Genomic DNA, 13080 nt, shown 5'->3' with positions numbered 1-13080 from the left:
TAGGCAGGTTTAGCCATCTATGGACTCCTCCTTGTATACGGTTGCTTTTCTCCCTGCCGTCTCAACGGTACCTGAACACGTCCTCAGGGTGTAGGGAGAACCAGGGCCTACAATGCTGAAATTGTAAAAGAAGATGGACCTGGCTAGAGACCTGTTACTTTGGTCAACCAGGATTGAGTATATCTTGAGGGCTTTCATAGAATCATAGAATCATAGAATCGTAGAGTTGGAAGGGACCTCCTGGGCCATCTGGTCCAACCCCCTGCTCAAAGCAGGATTCGCTAAATCATCCCAGTCAGATGTCTGTCCAGCCTCTGTTTGAAGACTTCCATTGAAGGAGAACTCACCACTTCTCGTGGCAGCCTGTTCCACTCATTGATCACTCTAACTGTCAAAAAGTTTTTTCTAATATCTAATCTGTGTCTCTTCCCATTCAGTTTCATCCCATTGCTTCTAGTCTTTCCTTGTGCAAATGAGAATAAAGTTGATCCTTCTACAATGTGACAGCCCTTTAGATATTTGTAGACAGCTATTAAGTCTCCTCTCAGTCTTCTCTTTTGCAAACTAAACATTCCCAAATCCTGCAACCTTTCCTCATAAGACAGGGTTTGCAGACCGGTCACCATTCTGGTCGCTCTTTTCTGAACTTGCTCCAGTTTGTTGATGTCTTTTTTAAAATGTGGTGCCCAAAACTGGACACAATATTCCAGATGAGGTCTGACCAAAGAGGAGTAGAGGGAAATAATGACTTCACGTGATCTAGACTGTATGCTTCTGTTAATACATCCTAGAATTGCATTTGCCTTTTTTGCTGCTGCATCACACTGTTGACTCATATTCAGTCTGTGATCTATTAGTATACCCAAGTCTTTTTCACATGTGCTGTCACTTAGCCCTATTCCTCCCATTCTATTCTAAGGCCACAAGGCTTTGTCCTTGTGGCCTTAAGGAGAGACTCAGACAAGGCAGATTTTTGAACAGGACCTTCCTCCTGTGAGTCCTCTACAGATCTCCGTACATTTAGAGCTGACCTCAGGTGTGTCTTCCTCGGTGTCTTTCTGCTTCTCATCATGCTCCTCTGCTTGTGACAACACTCGTGGAGTTGATCCAGGGCGCATGGCTGCATTGCGATCTGTGCTGCTGCACTTTTCATGTCAGCCTCACAGCTCCTGGTGAAGTGAGAGGCCACAGCACAACAATTGAAGCAGATGTTGTTCCCCCTGAGGAAACCCTTGAGATCCTCCAAAGACTTCTCCCTGAAGGCTCTGCATTTCCATAGAGGATGTGGTTTCTTGTGTAGAGGACAATGTTTACTGACATCCTGAGACTTGCTCTCATCTGGAGGAGGTTTATTCACCTTGTAAGGAGGGCTTGTGGAAACAATGTTAGTTTTGTGGACTGCCACGGGTGTCTTACTGGGTTTGACACCATTGGCAGTGGAACATGACAGAGTAAAGTCAAAACTAGGGCCATTTCTAATCCTAGATTTTTTTTGTGACAAAATCAACAAATACAGTGAAAGGAGGGAATTATACATTATGATTTTGTTTATACCTTGAACCACATGTAAGATCTGGTCCGAGAATGCTGCTGCGTCTCTCATAATCAGGATTCTTCATAGCTTCAAAACACTCAGCCTTAGCTATTGCAGCTGCTGTCTCTTTGTCTGCAGCAAGTCTTTCTAGTTCTGCCTGCAGGCATGCAGTTTTGGTCTCTCTCTCTGCTTGCAGACGTGCGGTTTCGTCTTGCAGACGTGCAGTTTCGGCCTCTCTCTCTCTGCTTGCAGACGTGCGGTTTCGGCATCTTGATCTGCTTGTCTCAGCTTTAGATGCATCTCTTGCTCGACGAAGGAGGATCTTGCCTTGGCTGCCTCTGCCTCGGCACGAGCGACAGCAGCGAGCTCTGCTATTGACGACCTGCCAGAACTTGCTCGTGACCTCGTTTTGAGTGAGGATATGCTGTGTCGAGACATTGTGAGCTCAGCTGTGTACTGCTGAATATACTGGCAGGAAACTGAGTCTATGCGTGGCGGGCTTCCGCGTGGCGGGAAAGATTTAGTACTCGTTGGCGGGCTGCACTCTCGGTACTTGTGACTGTATGGTGGCCGCTGAAATATCCGCAGGCAGTGCGGTGTGGGTACAAGTGGCTCCTTAAGTCGTATTCACTATCGCAGGCTTCTGGCATCTGTTTTACTGTTCTGCCTTCATACACGCTGACACGGTGTGCAATCCAGTATACATCATAAACCACCATCTATCTTCCAGAATAAGCAGACTGTTTTCTGTAGTCTAACTTGTTTATTGGTGAAGAGTATAGAACATGCGGTAAAACTATAAAGAATGCAAACGATATGGGTAAGTATTAGGCAGATGATCACACTGCTAAACACAATTACAGGAAGTATTCAGTGTGATGCAGACTTCACATAGAAACACACAGGTGTATAATTACATCTACTGAGCCCTGGCTGCTGTACAGTTAATAACATCTCTGTAACATAACTGCATTGCAAGAAAAGATATTAATCTTATCAGATATGCTTTACCTGGATAACGAACTCAAGTAGGGAAGTTAACAGGAGGACAGATAAACATGTGTCTCCTTATGAAATACACAGAATAAAATGGCATCTTCTTTATCCCAGAATATACTGCTTCATTCCCACATGCATTGCTTCAATCCCACAATGCATTGCTTCTGTTAAAGTCACAGACTGTAAATGCTATCAAGACACAGCTATAAATTCAGTCACCACTAAATGGTGCTATAACTAAACCAGCACATAATACAAACACATTTGCCCTATTCAGAGGGCAGAACACCGTGGGAGAATATTAAATAATGCCCATTCCGGAGATAATGTAAAGCAAATGTTGAAGGTGTTGGTGAGCTGGCGAAGAAACATATCCCAAACCTCCTGTATCGTCGGACAATCCCAGAGACAATGAAATATGTCAGCTGGAGAGTGTTAACATTTGGGACAAGAGGGATTAGCCAATAGAGACATACTAGATTTGACCACCGGGGAAATGTAAGCCCTATGGAAAATCATGAGGGTCATAGTTCAGTAGCTGTCATATGGCAATAAAGAGTTTAAACGTAGAGTGGCTTTCAAAAGATCAGTCAGTCTATAATTAGATAATTGTGATACCCATCTGCCCGGGCCTGGTGAAGAATCTGACCATGATATAGAAGGTTTGATTTTGATTGATTTATAGATAAGACTTAGCGAATAGACTCCTGCACGAGTGCCAAGGGAGATCAGATGGAGAGGACAGGTTCTGACACTATCTGGAATGCCTCGGAAGACCAAGTCAATGTAATGCTTAATCTGAGTAGTAATAAAAATATTACCCACTAAGATTGAATATTTGGAGAAAATACCCTCCAGAGAAAGAGGACATTGAGCAGTTGTCAGAAGATCGCAGACCAGTCTGCACCCTCTCTCCCCCAGCACTCAGTAAATTGGGGGTAGTCTGCCTTGTAAAAAGAAAGAGTTACCTTGAAAGGGAAGAAAAACTGAGGTATAAGGGTCTAGTCCGCTGATCCTTCTAGCATGACGCCATGCCAGTAGGCAAAGTGGGGCCCTAGGCAAAGTTTAAAATGGGGCCCCAAATGCTAACATATTGCACATCACACAGAAGCATTTCGGTTGTATTTACATGTGCTGAGTTGAGGCCGCTAAATGAGTGTGATCGACAATATTGAAATCGTTCAACGCTTGTTTCCTGGCCTCTTTCCACCGTCTGAGAAAGAATGATGGGAACCAAACAATCACTATTAGATCAATCTGACCCCATACAGTATCATGTTATCAGCAGCACATCTACAGTTTACACCGGTGACGTGCTGCTGAGAACAATGATTTTTTTCCGGCTTAAACAATCCAATCACTTGATGAATATGCAGCATTTTGCTTATTTAGTATAATACACCCCATAGTCCTCCATATATTATAATGTGCACCACAATCCTCCATATTGTAAAATGCACACCCCATAGTCCTCCATATAATATAATATGCCCCATAGTCCTCCATATAGTATAATACACTCCTCAGTCCTCCATATAGTATAATACACTCCTCATAGTGCTCCATATATTATAATGCACCGCCATAGTCATCCATGTAGTACAATTCACTTCCCATAGTATAATGCACCCCATAGTTCTTCATATAGTATAATGTATTCCCCAAAGTCCTCGATACAGTATAATGCAGCCACCCCATAGAGCATAATGCAGCCACCCCACAGAGTATAATGTAACCCCCCTAGAATATAATGCAGCCCCGTCATAGAGTATGATGCAATCACCCCTCATAGAATATAAATATAATACAGCCCCCATAGAATATAATATAGCCCCGAATAGAATATAATACAGCCCACCTCCCCATAGAATATAATGTAGCCCCATCAAAGAGTTTGATGCAATCCTCCCTCATAAAATCTAATACAGCCCCCCATAGAATATAATGTAGCCCCCCCATAGGATATAATACAGCCCACCTCCCCATAGTATATAAGTATATAATGTAGCCCTCATAGAATATAATGCAGCCCCCCATAGTATATAACACAGCCTCCCCCATAGAATATAATGTATAATGTACCCCCCATAGTATATAACACAGCCTCCCCATAGAATATAATGTATAATGTACCCCCCATAGTATATAACACAGACACATAGTATATAACACAGCCTCCCCCATAGAATATAATGTATAATGTACCCCCCATAGTATATAACACAGACACATAGTATATAACACAGCCTCCCCATAGAATATAATATACTCCCCATAGTATATAACACAGCCTCCCCATAGAATATGATATACCCCCCAATAGTATGTAACACAGCCCGCATAGTATATAACACAGCCTCATAGTATATAGCACAGCCCGCATAGTATATAGCATAGCCCTCATAGTATATAGCACAGCCCGCATAGTATATAGCACAGTCCGCATAGTAAATAGCACAGCCACATTGTATATGAGCCCACGTAGTATATAGCACAGCCCACATAGTATATAACACAAACCGTATAGTATATAGCACAGCCTGCATAGTATATAGCACAGCCCGCATAGTATATAGCACAGCTCACATAGTATATAATACAGCCCGCATAGTATATAGCACAGCCCGCATAGTATATAGTGCCAAAGAAGAAAAAAAAAAAACAGCTCACCTTAATAGCCTGTGGAGCAGAGAAGCACGGAAGCCATGGATTCGTCATGGATAATAAAGAAGAGAAAAAAAGAGGATTTTCCAACTTCCAAAAAAATTCCAATTTATTGTAGATAAAACAACATGAAAAAATAGTCAGCAGTTCACATGGTGTGAGATAAGGCTACGCGTTTCGAACAGAACACTGTTCTTTCTCAAAGCTCAGAGAAAGAACAGTGTTCTGTCGAAACGCATAGCCTTATCTTACACCATGTGAACTGCTGTCTATTTTTTCATGTTGCTTTATCTACAATAAATTGGAATTTTTTTGGAAGCTGGAGAATCCTCCTTTTTTCTCTCATAGTATATAGCACAGCCCACATAGTATATAGCACAGCCCACAAAGCATATAACACAGCCCTCATAGTATATAGCATAGCCCGCATAGTATTAAACACAGGCCTCATGGTATATAGCACAGCCCACATCCCCCCCCCCCCGAGAATGGCCCCACAGTCCAGTACTCACTTTTACAGTGAAAAACAAAACACACACTCCTCTTCTCGTGCCCACGCTGCTCTCAGCTCCTGTCTCAGCGGCTGCACAGCCGGCACACAGTGAGTGCGCGATGATGTCATTGCGCACCCGCAGTGTCAGAGGCAGAGCGGGGAATGATGGGAGAGGGAGCGTCAGCTGATGCTCTCTCCTCCATCATTACTTTGAACTGTACCAGTCGGTATAGTTCAATGCGGCGTCGGGGGGAGTCGGCGCTGGCGGCAGGCAGGCCCCCCTGCCTCATGGGCCCCATAGTGGTTGCGTGATGTGCCACTAGCTGGTGGCCCCTGGGGGAGCGGGGGCCCTAGGCAGCCGCCTGGTCTGCCTGTCCCAACACCGGCCCTGAATACCATGGACCATAGCAGAGGATTATCCCTGATTACAGTGGGAACTCTATTTTGTTGTAAATGGAGTAAGGCATAAAGACTGATTGGTCTAGATATTGCTCCATCTAATGGGGTGTTGGTAAATTTAGTATGGGTCCAAATCCAATCAAGATTGTCTGAAAATGGCTGCAACGCTATGCAATCTTAAATTTGGAAAATTGAGGCCCCCCAAAGATTTAGCCTGTTGTAATTTAAAAATACTGATCCTAGATCTCCCCCCTCAAGCCCCATATAATTTGTCGAAAAATCTTGGTTAGGAGTAGTCAGTTTTAGATAATAGAATAGGTAGCGTTTGTAAGGGTAGAGTATATTAGGGAAGGAAACCATTTTAATAAGGTGAGATTTACCCGCGAAAAATAATTTAAAAGACGTCCAAGACTGTATTTCCCGAGTAATGGCAGATATTAAGGGTCGGATATTGAGTTGGTAAATAGTATGTGGGTTGGAGGGTAGAAGAATACCAAGATATTGTAAAGAACCATGCCCCCACTGAAATGGGAAGGGCCACCTTTGTCGAGCAACCCTGAAGATCGCTAATGACTTGAATTTGTTAAAATTTATGCGGAATCCCGAGATTTCTCCAAAGTCATGGAAAGCCTCCATTATGAAAGGGATGGACTCCTTAGGATTGGCTATCATGAGTAGTATTTCTTCGGTGAATGCCATGGACTTGAGTGTAAGGTGGCCTATCCCAATTCCCTCAAAGGAAGGAATCATTTCCAGATATCTAAGTAATGGGTCTAGGGCTGTATTAAACAATAAGGGGGATAAAGGACATCCCTGCCTTGTACCTCTGAAAATTGAGAAAGGGGATGACTTAATACCATGGAGCCAAATTGCGGACTGAGGAGTGGTGTAAATCGTCCGGATAAAATTGAAAAAGGAAAATCCAAACATTCTGTATTTAAGAGTTTGGATGAGGTGGGACCAAGATACCTGGTCGAAAGCCTTATCGGTGTCAAGGCTAATCAAGATGTTTTGTTTAGCTTTAGTTTCATGACTATGAATAACAGTGGCTAATGCCATTCTAATATTGTAGGTGATGGATCGGCCATGGACAAAGCCCGTTGGGGACATGGTGAGGATATTAGGAAATATAGATTGTAATCTGTTGGCCATAATTTTGGTGAGCAATTTGACATCTACGTTTAAAAGGGAGATTGGGCAGTACGAGGCCAGGGGAAGGGGGTCTTTGCCCGGCTTTGGTAGTAATGAAATGCTCACTTCATTGAAGCGGTCAGGAAGGGAAATTGAATCTATAATATGATTAAAAAGAGAGGTAAGGTGGGGTATAAGTAATGGTCGCAATATTTTATAGAATTCTGCTGAGTAACCGTCCAGGCCAGGAGCTTTAAGCAATTTAAGAGACTGGATGACCAATCCAACTTCCCCAGGAGAGATTGGTTTATTTAAAATTTCTCTTTGAGAGATGGAAAGTTTTGGTGGATCATCCTTGTGTAGGAAATTATAGCCTTCTTCCTGAGAATCGTTGGGTGGGCCATAGAGATCTGCATAAAAATCTCTGAAAACCGCGCATATCTGAACTGGGTCATGGATAATGGAGCCATCAGGACATTTGATGTTGGTGATTTTAGTGGCCGTTTTGAAGGGTTTCGTTAGTGATGCCAAAAGGCGCCCAGGTTTATTGCCCCAACAAAAGAAGCGGTTACGTTGGTAGGCAAGTTGGTTATGCGCTTGTTCATGCACTAAGGTGTCTAGATTATGTTTAGCAGTGAGGTAAGCCTCCTTGGATGAGGAGGTATTGTGTAGACGGAAATCTCTGTAGGTTTGCATGAGCTGGTCAAGAAGAGGCCGCAAGGAGGACAACAATTTCTTCTTTTTCTGAGACACATAAGAGATAGTATGTCCTCTGAGCACTGTTTTAGCGGTAACCCAGAATAAATTCATGTCTTCTAACTGTTCCAAGTTATCCTCCATGTATGTCTCCCACCAGCCAGTCAAACATTTTTTTAAATCATCCAACGTATAAAGATATGAGGGAAAACACCAACGAAAGGAGAGAGTTTTCTTTGTGGGAAGGTCTAGGGTAAGTAGGACAGGAGAGTGATCTGAAATAACCAATGGAAGAATCTCAACCGATTTTAAAGATGAAAAAAGGGAAGATGTTAGCCAGTAATCAATGCGAGTGTGTACGTCGTGAACCCTAGAGTAACGTATATTCTTTTTCCGTAGGATGGCAGCATCACCAGGAATCCAATAAGTCAAGCCCATCTGATAAGATGAGAACCATTCCAACCGAGGAGAGGAATGCAGGCGGTGGGGTAGTCCTATATAAAAAGATATCATGAAGAGCATTTAAATCCCTACCTAATAAAATGTTAGTAGGATGCCAGCTATGGATGACTTCTATGAGCTTAGAAAAAAAGGAAGGGCTAGCCACATTAGATGCGTAAACATTAATAAGGCAGTATTCACTCTGCTCAGCAAGGATCCTAAACAGCAAATATCATCCTGCCTTGTCTCTTACCACATCTTGAATGGAGTATTCAAGGTCTTTATGGAACAGGACAGCAACCCCATGTTTCTTCCTTGAATTAGAAGCCTCTATACAGTCCGGGTAATGCTTGTTACGGAGCGGAGGATCTTTTCCACGAATCCAGTGAGTTTCCTGCAAAAACACAATGTGTGGGCGTATACGAGTAACATGGTCTAAAACTTTCCTGCGTTTCACTGGAGTATTGAGACAGCCACGTTCCAAGATAACAATTTGAGAGTCTACATTAATGTGAGGAGCTACAGTATTAGAGTTAGCCATATTAGCCTATGCTACATTGAGGCCATGGAAGAGTAATATCAGAGAAGAAACAACTGGGCAAAGGTCTGTCTCAGCAAGCAAACCCTAAGGCTGAGTTCACACGTTGCATTTTTTTTGCGTTTCCGTGGCGGTTTTAACCGCGCGATTTTGCCGAGAAAACGCGAAAAATAGGCATCCCATGCATTCCTATGGGATTCCGCAATGCTGTGCTAATGCTGCAGTTTTTACCATGGCGGAATCGCTTTGCGGTAAAAACCGCAGCATGCTCATTAATTTTGTGGAATCGCGGCGATCCCGCACCCATAAGAATGCATTGTTCCGCTTACTTCCCGCATGTGGCTGTGCCCACCATGCGAAAAGTAAGCAGAACAATTACGGATGGTACCAACGGTCCGGAGGAGAGGAGACTGTCCTCCGGGCTTTGGGTACCATATCCCTGTAAAAAATAGAATTTAAAATAAAAAATATTGTTATTCTCACCTTCCGACGTCCCGCGCAGCCTTCCCGCCTCTCTCAACGCTCTCGTTCCCAGTAATCCTTTGCGAAAATGCCCGCGATGGCGTCCATTCTCGCGGGATCGCGAAGTCTCGCTGTCATTCGCACGACATCGCATTTTCGCAAAGGATTACTGGGAACGGCTGCGCGGGAAGTCGGAAGGTAAGAATAACACCATTTTTTATTTTTTTTTACATTTTATCTTTTACTACTGAAGCTGCATAGGCGGCCTTAGTAGTAAAAAGTTGGTCACACTTGTCAAACACTGTTTTTGACAAGTGTGACCAACCTGTCAATCAGTTCTCCAAGCGATGCTACAGATCGCTTGGAAAACGCTAGCATTTTGCAAGCTAATTATGCTTGCAAAATGCTAGTTTTTCCATGGGAAAATCGCGGGAATTTAAAATGCGATTTTCCCGTGGAATGGAATTCCGGAATTCTCGCGGTAATTTCCGCGAGAGTTCCGGTACGTGTGAACGTAGCCTAACACCCAGAAAAACAAATAAAAAATCGTGCCAACGTCTTCAGAGGGCGTGTCAGCGTGAGGGAAAGATGCAAGTCGCAACTAGACGACGCGTGTTCGTGTGCAAGTAGTGCGTCTGCACTGCCTCACTGTATTGAATGGGATTTCCTGTTCATGCCGGGTGTGGAACGCAAGCAGTAACGTGATGCCGCGTACCAGGAAGTTTGTGAGGCTTACACACAGTGCATGCGGACTGCCGTCTCCTCCTGGAAACAATGCTGAAGGAAACCCTAAACAGCATTAATCATACATACCCTTATAAGAAAATCAAAGTGACAAGGCATCAAGCCCGATGAGGTGTAAGACATCGAAGGGCATATAAGAAATCAGAACAATATTGTTGTTTACTTTCACAAAAGATTACAAAGGAATCAACTAAATACATATGGTAAATCATACATTATGGAATTCACAGAATGTTTGTGCTATAGTTACACATACAACATATCGTTAACGAAATGCACAGATTGGTGAAGTGCTGGTGTAAGGGTATGAGTAATTATTAAACCACCATCAACATATACATGCAAGGAGATAATGAAAGGGAGAAATATAGCACGTACCAACGCTTCATATGCTATATATACAAGTGTAGATAAAACATGTGAAAAAGGGCAGTGAGTAAGCGATATGACATAAAACCAAATATACAAATTCCAGTATGGCATCAATAGACTCAGTATATAAAAATAAAGTACAAGATGCACAAAAATGGCGGTCCTCATGCTTAGATCTGAATACTTGGAAGTTCAGAGTCACTAATCTAGTATAATGGAAATAAGATAAACAAATTAAAATCATATAAAACCATTAAAAACACAACAAATATTAAAAATTGATCAAATATCTCTCTGGCAACAGAAAAATCCCCACCACGCATATGAATGCTAGGAATCTATCAGAATGTTCTATTTCTCTAGAATGGATAGCAATGCTTCTACAGGTAATCTGGATGGGAATAGCAACATCAACCTTAGGTCCAGGAATGGGGGTAAAAGGAAGCACCCTGATATTTTCTTCAAAGAGAGTGTTTTGCCAAGTATTCAAAGGGGTCGGATATGGCTTTAAAGAAGGTGACTAATTTTATTATAATTAAATAATTACAGAAAATAGGAAATAGTGTGATATTGCGTACAATTTCGCATAATATAAATCACAAAGGTAAAGTACTTACATTGCACACTACACAGGAAAACTTCACCAGGAGTAGCACATCATCTGTCCGGGAACATCAGCTGTGAGAAGTAGAACAGTGAAGACAGAGAAATTCCTGGGATGCACACTGTGTTGTCACAGGCGTCCCCTTTTTAGTCCACAGGTTAACAGGGCTTTTGTCTTAGATGAAGTCTTCCCCCAACTTATATCTTGTTTAGAAACAAATGCTTCTGTAACCAAGTATTACACAAGCCCTACCAAGTTCTATTTGTCCGATATAGTATCCCTCTGGCGGAGTGACCAACTCTTCAGATGTCAATCAATATTGGACAAATACATCACCGGATAAAATACGCCAAAGGCTCTCCTGGTGCCAAATGTTTTACCATACTATAAACACGACATTTCTCACTAAACGTGGATAACGAAACTATGCAGTAATTGGATGATACTAAAAACATATGGTTTCCCGCTAAAGATTGATAAAGGAGCTATGTGGTCCAGGTGTTGGGAAAATTACAGAAAATACAAGGCAAATATAAGCTGAACTGTTACTGTCTAGTATCTTAAAGGTTCCTTAAAAACAGGCTACCAATATGGATTCCTGATTGCCATTAACATCTTAGCACTACATTGAGTAGGAGCAAAAAAAGAACAACCTAAGGTAGTGAACCTTTCCTCACATTCCTTGAGCAATGAACAACTTGAGTTATTGGAGAGGGGATGTGGCAGGTCGGCTCACTTAGCTGCTCCTCGAGGTAGACACAGGCACACGGGAGTTAAAGTCTCTGGGTGGTTTATTGTATCATAAACCAAGCACAAAAATGGTAACAGGAAAAAAAAACAGCCTTGCTGGCGCAAAAGGAAACAAACAGTCCTGCCCAGCACTCCTGGGCCAACACATTTGGCAGCTCTCTCAGGAGCATCAGCCTAGGGCTTGCTTGCCTCTACACAACACAGACCACAGAAAAAAAAAACATTTATTGTACATCATCTGAACCCTAAGCACACAGCTAAAATAACAAAGGAGTGGCTTCAGAACATCTCTGTGACCATTCTTGACTGGCCCAGCCAGAGCGCTGACCTAAACTAGTCTAGACCCAATTGAGCATCTCTGGAGAGACCTGAAAATGGCTGTCCACCAACGTTCACCATCCAGCCTAACGGAACTGTAGAGGATCTGCAAGGAAGAATGGCAGAGGATCCCCAAATCCAGGTGTGAAAAACTTGTTGCATCATTCCCAAGAAGACTCATGGCTGTACTAGCTCAAAAAGGCGCTTCTCAATACTGAGCAAAGGGTCTGAAGACTTATGATCATGTGATTTTTCAGTTTTTCTGTTTTAATAAAATTGCACAAATGTCTACATTTCTGCTTTTTTAAGTCAAGATGGGGTGCAGAGTGTACATTAATGAGGAAAAAATGATTTTTTTTTAATTTACCAAATGGCTGCAATGAAACAAAGAGTGAAAAATGTAAAGGGGTCTGAATACTTTCCATACCCACTGTATTACCAATGTAGTGCTGGAAGAATATATATCACTGATGTAGCTTTTATGGAATATGTATCACTGCCAGAAAATGTATCCCACAAGCATAAAAAGCTATTTTTAAACAAAAGACAATTAAAGATAGAGCAGTTTTGTGTGTCTGTATATTCCCACAGCATGTGATTACAAATAAAGTGAGCAAATTACTATGCATCATTTAACTCATCTCGTGGATTTCCTCCAAGACGTAGGCTTGAGCAGATGGTTGTAAAGATTTAGATATCACAGCATAGAACGAATATTCCCATGTCTTGCGCATTTCTTGGCTTGTAGGCGGAAGAGTTAAAATGGGGACAACACATCGCTTAGTCTATAGAAATTATTGTGCAGAGTAACACATAATGCCTTCCACTTTAATGTTTTTTTTCTGCACACTTCAAATAGCTTCTAAAATTGGTCGACATGACAGGCATATGGATTCATGATTAGGCCTGTCTGCCAGAAAACATTTTATTATTTT

The 13080-nt window shown here is 42.3% G+C and overlaps 1 long non-coding RNA gene across 2 annotated transcripts in view; it reads left to right on the top strand.

Moving 5' to 3' along the window:
* The window catches only part of LOC141058020 (uncharacterized), a 224808-nt gene extending 212023 nt beyond the window's left edge, over positions 1 to 12785 (top strand). For both annotated transcript variants that reach the window (XR_012222077.1, XR_012222076.1), the window contains one exon: positions 8316 to 12785. This is a non-coding gene — a long non-coding RNA (uncharacterized lncRNA). The remainder of the gene's footprint in view (positions 1 to 8315) is intronic.
* Positions 12786 to 13080: the final 295 nt, after the last annotated feature.

The sequence above is a fragment of the Dendrobates tinctorius genome, unplaced genomic scaffold, assembly GCF_039654945.1.
Source record: "Dendrobates tinctorius isolate UK_male_01 unplaced genomic scaffold, ASM3965494v1 ptg000208l, whole genome shotgun sequence".
Taxonomy (NCBI): Eukaryota; Metazoa; Chordata; class Amphibia; order Anura; family Dendrobatidae; genus Dendrobates; species Dendrobates tinctorius.
This window is presented reverse-complemented; position numbering and strand designations above follow the sequence as displayed.